Genomic DNA, 5,478 nt, shown 5'->3' with positions numbered 1-5,478 from the left:
AATCAGTGTTTTTGTGTCTTTTGGGTAGATACCTAGGAGTGGGATTGCTGGGTCGTAGGAAAGCTCCATGTTTAGCAGTTTGAGGAACCTCCAGTTTTCCACAGTGGTTGTACTAGTTTGCATTCCCTCTTCCCTGTTATTTTTTTTAAAGATTTATTCATTTATGCATACAGAACTGGGGTACAGGCCAGAGGTGCGGGGCAGTGAGCGGATTCACCAGAGACAGAGTGGGGAGCAGAACAGGCCAACTGAGGAAGTACACTGCTGAGGGGAGCAGCGGGCGGGTCAGGAGAGGTCTGCTGCGGCCATGTGGCTCACCTCTGGGGCGGGCAGGGATGAAACCCGTGTTGAAGTGACTTTACCTTCTTAGTGCTGTGCTTTAACCCACTGTGCCACCAGGGAGGGTCCTCTTCCCTGTTTTTTAAGGGATAACTTTCCTCTTTAAGGATTTATAAATAACTTCCCTCTTCACCTTATATGACCTTCACCTTTTCTGAGGTCTGCTTTCCATCCCCCCTAATTAGGTCTGTGACTCACCCACTCAAATGAGCTCCATGAGGGCAGTGTCTTTTTCACAGCATTTTAGTGACAGGTTACATACATTGTTCAGCATACACATACAGTGTTAACCTGTATACAACCTAGATAGACACTGATGTTCACACAGTGATGAAATGACCTAAGGACATATTTCTCAGAATCTGTTCCCATCATTAAGCAATATATGGATGTATTTTTTATTGGTTAAAACATACAACAACAACAAAAAAGCATATAACAACATTGAACATTTTAACCTTTTTTTTTTTAGATTTATTTATTCATTCATATAGAGCTGGAATATAGGCCAGAGGCTCAGGGGTGGTGAGAGGATTCACCTGAGACAGTGAGGGGAGCAGAACAGGCAGATTGACTAAGTACACTGCTGAGGGGAGCAGCGGGCAGGTCAGAAGAGGTCTGCCATGCCATGTGGATCTCCTCTGGGACTAGATAGGGATCGAACTCATGCTGAAGTGGCTTTAGCTTCTCAGTGCTGTGCTTTAACCCGCTGTGCCACCAGGGAGGGCCTCATTTTAACCATTTTTAAGTGTACAATATGGTGGCGTTGATTACATTAACATGTGCAGCCTCTATCCCCCAAAATTTTCCAGATAACCCCAAAAAGAGACTCCTACCCTATTCCCCAACCCCTGCCTTTATCTAATCTTAGTGGGAAAGCTAGGTTTTCATCATTAAATATGACATTCATTGTAGGTGTTTGGTAAATATTATCAAGTTCAGAAAGTACCCCTATATTCTTAGTTTACCAAAAGTTTTTATCATGAGTGGGTGTTAGATTTTGTGAAAACTTTTTCTGGGTCTGGTGTGTTCATTCCCTTTTTAGTCTACTGAGGAAATGGAATATGTGAATTGATTTTTGAATGTTGAAACAACTGGATTCCGTGAAAATTGTAACTCAGAGAGGTGTATTGTTTTTATGCATTAGGAGATTTGATTTACTAGTATTTTGTTGAGGATTTTTGGATCTATATTCATGAGAAGCATTGGTCTTTAGTTTTCTTATGCTGATGCATTTTTCTGATTTTGGCAGTAGGGTAACACTGGCCTCATAGAACGGATTAGGACATATTCCCTCTGATATAATCACTGGAAGTGATTATAGAGAGTTGGTATAGTTTCTTCTATAAATGTTTTATAGGATTCACAAGTGAATCTTCCTGGGCTGTATTATTATTATTTTTAATGTCATATTAAAAGTAAAACTGGTGGCACCTCCCTGGTGCTGCAACAGGCTATGAGGCAGCAGTGCAAGCTGGCCGCATACATTTCAGTGGAGTTCTATCCCCGCCCCAAGAGGTGACCACATGGCATGGCAGACCTCTCCTGATCTGTCCGCTGTTCCCCTCAGCAGTGTACTTTGACGATCTGCCTGTTCTGCTCCCTACTCTGTCTCTGGTGAATCCTCTCACCGGCCCTGCACCTCTGGCCTACACCCCAGTGCAGTATGCACAAATAAATCTTAAGACTGGTGTTACAAGACAAAAGTACAGTATTTGATATTGGCTTTCTATTTCCCATGTTTTTTTTTTTATACAAATTTGTGGCACTACTTATTACCCTTTCATTTCAACCTGAAGAACCTACCAGTGGTAAAGACTCCTCAGCTTTGTTTATTTGAGAATGTTTTATTCTTTCAACACCCTTCAGTTATTCCACTGCTTCTGACCTCCATAGTTTCTACTGAAACATCAGTTAACAACTTTATTGAGGATCATTTATAAATGATGAGTCACTTCTCTCTTACTACAGTCAAAATTCTGTCTTTGTTTCTTGACAGTTTGACTATAATATGTCATATCGTAGATCTGTTTGAATTTATCATAACTATCATAATGAAACAATATTTTGTATCAATATTTGCAGACTTGTTTTACATCAAATCTGGGAAGGTTTTGGACATAATTTTTTTACTCTACATATTTTTTAAAAATTAAATTTTTATTAAATTAATATAATCACATTGTTATTTAATAAAATAAATTTTATTGTGTATATTTTACATTGCTGTTTAATGTTTCATTTCTCCTTTTAGATGTAATCCCCATAAAATTCCCACCACCAAGTCTATCATGAACTATTACCCAAGTCTCTTCTTCCTGCTCTCCTGCTGAATATATCCAATTTATAGATTACCTGCTAGTTTTGTTTCTGTTTTCTCCGGATCCCTTGTTTGGTTACTCTATGTTCCTCCTATAAGTCAACCCATCCATATTTTTCCTTTTCCTTTTCACTTTTTTCACTGAATACAATCCCTTCTAGCTCCATCCATGTTGCTCAAATGACATGAGTTTACCTTTTTTAAAAAAATATTTATGCAGACAAGAGCTGGGGTTCAGACCAGAGGTGTGGGAGGTGAGATGCTTCACCAGAGACAGAGTGGGGAGCAGAATAGGTAGATTGATGAAGTACACTGCTGAGGGAAGCAGCGGGCGGGTCAGGAGAGGTCTGCTGTGCCATGTGGGTCACCTCCCCGGTTGGGGATTGAACTCGTGGTACAGTGGCTATGGATAGATTCTTAGTGTTACATCTTAACCCTTTGCACCACCATGGAGGCCTCAATTTCTAGTTTTATTAATATGGGCCACTCTCACTGGTCTGAGGTGGTATTTCATTGTGGTTTTGATTTGCATTTCCCTGATTCTAAGTGATATTGAACAGTTTTTCATATACCTTTTGGCCATTTGTGTTTCCTCTTTGGACAATATATTTTTAGCTCTTCTGCCCATTTTTTGACAGAATTTGTTTTTGTTCAGTCATATGAGCTCTTTGTAGATTTTTGAAATCAGTCCCTTATCAGTTGTATGGAATGCAAAAATTTTCTCCCTATCAGTAGGATGTCTCTATTTTGATTATTCTCTTTGGCTATACAAAAGCTGTTTAGTTTGATGTAGTCCCAGCTGTTTATCTTCACTTTCTTTGTTTCAGGGTCCCAGTCTCTGAAGACTTTTCTGAGAAATATGTCATGGAGTATTTTACCTATGTTTTCTTCTATATATTTTAAGGTGTCAGGTCTTTCTTATGTTTAAATCTTTTAACCATTTTCAGTTGATTTTTTGTGCATGGTGTCTTTTGCATTTGGTTTTCTCAGCATCGTTAATTGAACAAATTATCCTTGTTCCTTTGCATGTTTTTTGCTCCTTTGTCATAGATTAGTTGTCCATATATATGTGGCTTTATTTCAAGGTTTTTGATTCTATTCCATGGGTCTGTGTGTCATTTTTTGTTTTTGGGTTTTTGAGGTTTTTTGTGATTCCATATGAATTTTAGCATTATTTGTTCTATTTCTTTGATGAATGCCATTGAGATTTTTATCGTATTTGCATTGAATCTGTAAATTGCCTTTGGGAGGATGGCTGTTTTGATAATATTAATCCTTCTACTTTATGAACAGGGGATATCTTTCCATTTCTTTGTGCCTTCTATTTTTTTTTAACACTTTTATAATTTTATTTGTATAGGTCTTTAGCTTCCTTTGTTAGGTTTATTCCCAGTTATCTTTTTTTTTGGTAAAATTGTAAAAGTGGTGGTTTTTGATTTCTTCTTCAGACTATTTACATATAGGAAGGCTACTGATTTCTGATTTTCTTCCATTTTTTCCTTCGTGAGCCTGGCTAGTGGTTTGTCAATTTTATTTTTTTAAGAACCAGCTTTTGGTATCATTGATCTTTTGGATTGTTGTTCTATTTATATACTTCTCCTTGAATTTTTATTATTTCCATTCTTTTACTGGTTTATGGGTTTTTTGCTGTTCTTTTTCTAGTTTTTTGAGATGGGAGATTAGGTTGTTTCTTTGAGTTCTTTGTTGTTTCTTGATGTGGATCTGTATTGCTATATACTTTCCTCATGTTACTGCTTTTGCTGTGTCCCATACATTCTGGAAAGTTATATCCTTGTTATTGTTCATCTTGAGGCATTTTTTCATTTCTCTTTTGATTTTCTCATTGATTCACTTGTCTTCCAGAAGTGTGGTGTTCAAGTTCCCCTTAGTTTCTTGTTTGATGCTTTTATGATCAGAGAAGATAGTTGGTATGATTTCAATCTTCATGTATCTGTTGATGATTGTCCCATGGCCCAGTATGTGTTCAGTCCTGGAGAAAGTTTCATGTGTGCTTGAGAAAAATGTTAGTTGCATTATTTTAGGGTGCAGTGTCTTATAGATGTCTGCTAGATCTGTGAGGTCTAGGTCTTTATTTGAGGCTATCATGTCCTTGTTTATTTTTTGTCTTGTTCTGTAAAGTCTCCTAGTACATATGTATTTTTTCTAATGCCTGTTTATAGGGATGAAAATAGTCTAATATACTTTGGTGCTTCTTCATTTGATGTGTATATATTGATGAGTACTATCATTATATCACAATATAGTGACCATCTACAACTCTTAATACATTTTTTAGTCTAACGTCTAGTTTATCTGCTAAGTATGGTTGTACCTACTTTCTTTTAGGGTCCATGTGCTTGTTCTCCAATCCTTTATTTTCAATCTGTGTCTATCTTTTGCAATTAGATGTGTTTCCTAGAGACAGCAGGAGGTTGCATTCTGTTTCTAATCCAGACTGCTACTCTTTGACTTTTTATGGATGAGTTTACTTACATTTAGGGTTAATACTGATATGTAGGAGTCTGTAGTTGCCAAATTGTTCACCATTTCATGGCTCTTTACCTTATTCTGTTTTACATGTGCATTCTCTGTTGGCTTGCATTTTAAGGCTTGTAATAGTTTTTTGGAGTGGGGGTTTAGTGGTTTGAATTTCTGAAATTTGTCAGAAAAAGTCCTTATTTTTCCCTCATAGAGGAAGGAGAGCTTTGCAGGGTATAGTAGTCTCGGCTGGCATTTTTTTGGGTTGGAGTTTGTTGAGCATTATTTCTTAAAATATTCTCCTGGGGGGCGAGAAAATAACAAAAATAATGAACAACCAT

The 5,478-nt window shown here is 37.3% G+C and overlaps 1 protein-coding gene across 4 annotated transcripts in view; it reads left to right on the top strand.

The window, feature by feature from the left end:
- The window catches only part of PCCB (propionyl CoA carboxylase, beta polypeptide), a 65,543-nt gene that overhangs the window by 37,819 nt on the left and 22,246 nt on the right, over positions 1-5,478 (top strand). The window lies entirely within an intron of this gene.

Source organism: Condylura cristata, unplaced genomic scaffold (assembly GCF_000260355.1).
Source record: "Condylura cristata isolate star-nosed mole 26May11 unplaced genomic scaffold, ConCri1.0 scaffold00014, whole genome shotgun sequence".
Classification (NCBI taxonomy): Eukaryota; Metazoa; Chordata; class Mammalia; order Eulipotyphla; family Talpidae; genus Condylura; species Condylura cristata.
The sequence above is the reverse complement of the archived record's forward strand: the minus strand, read 5'-3'. Positions and strand labels throughout refer to the sequence as shown.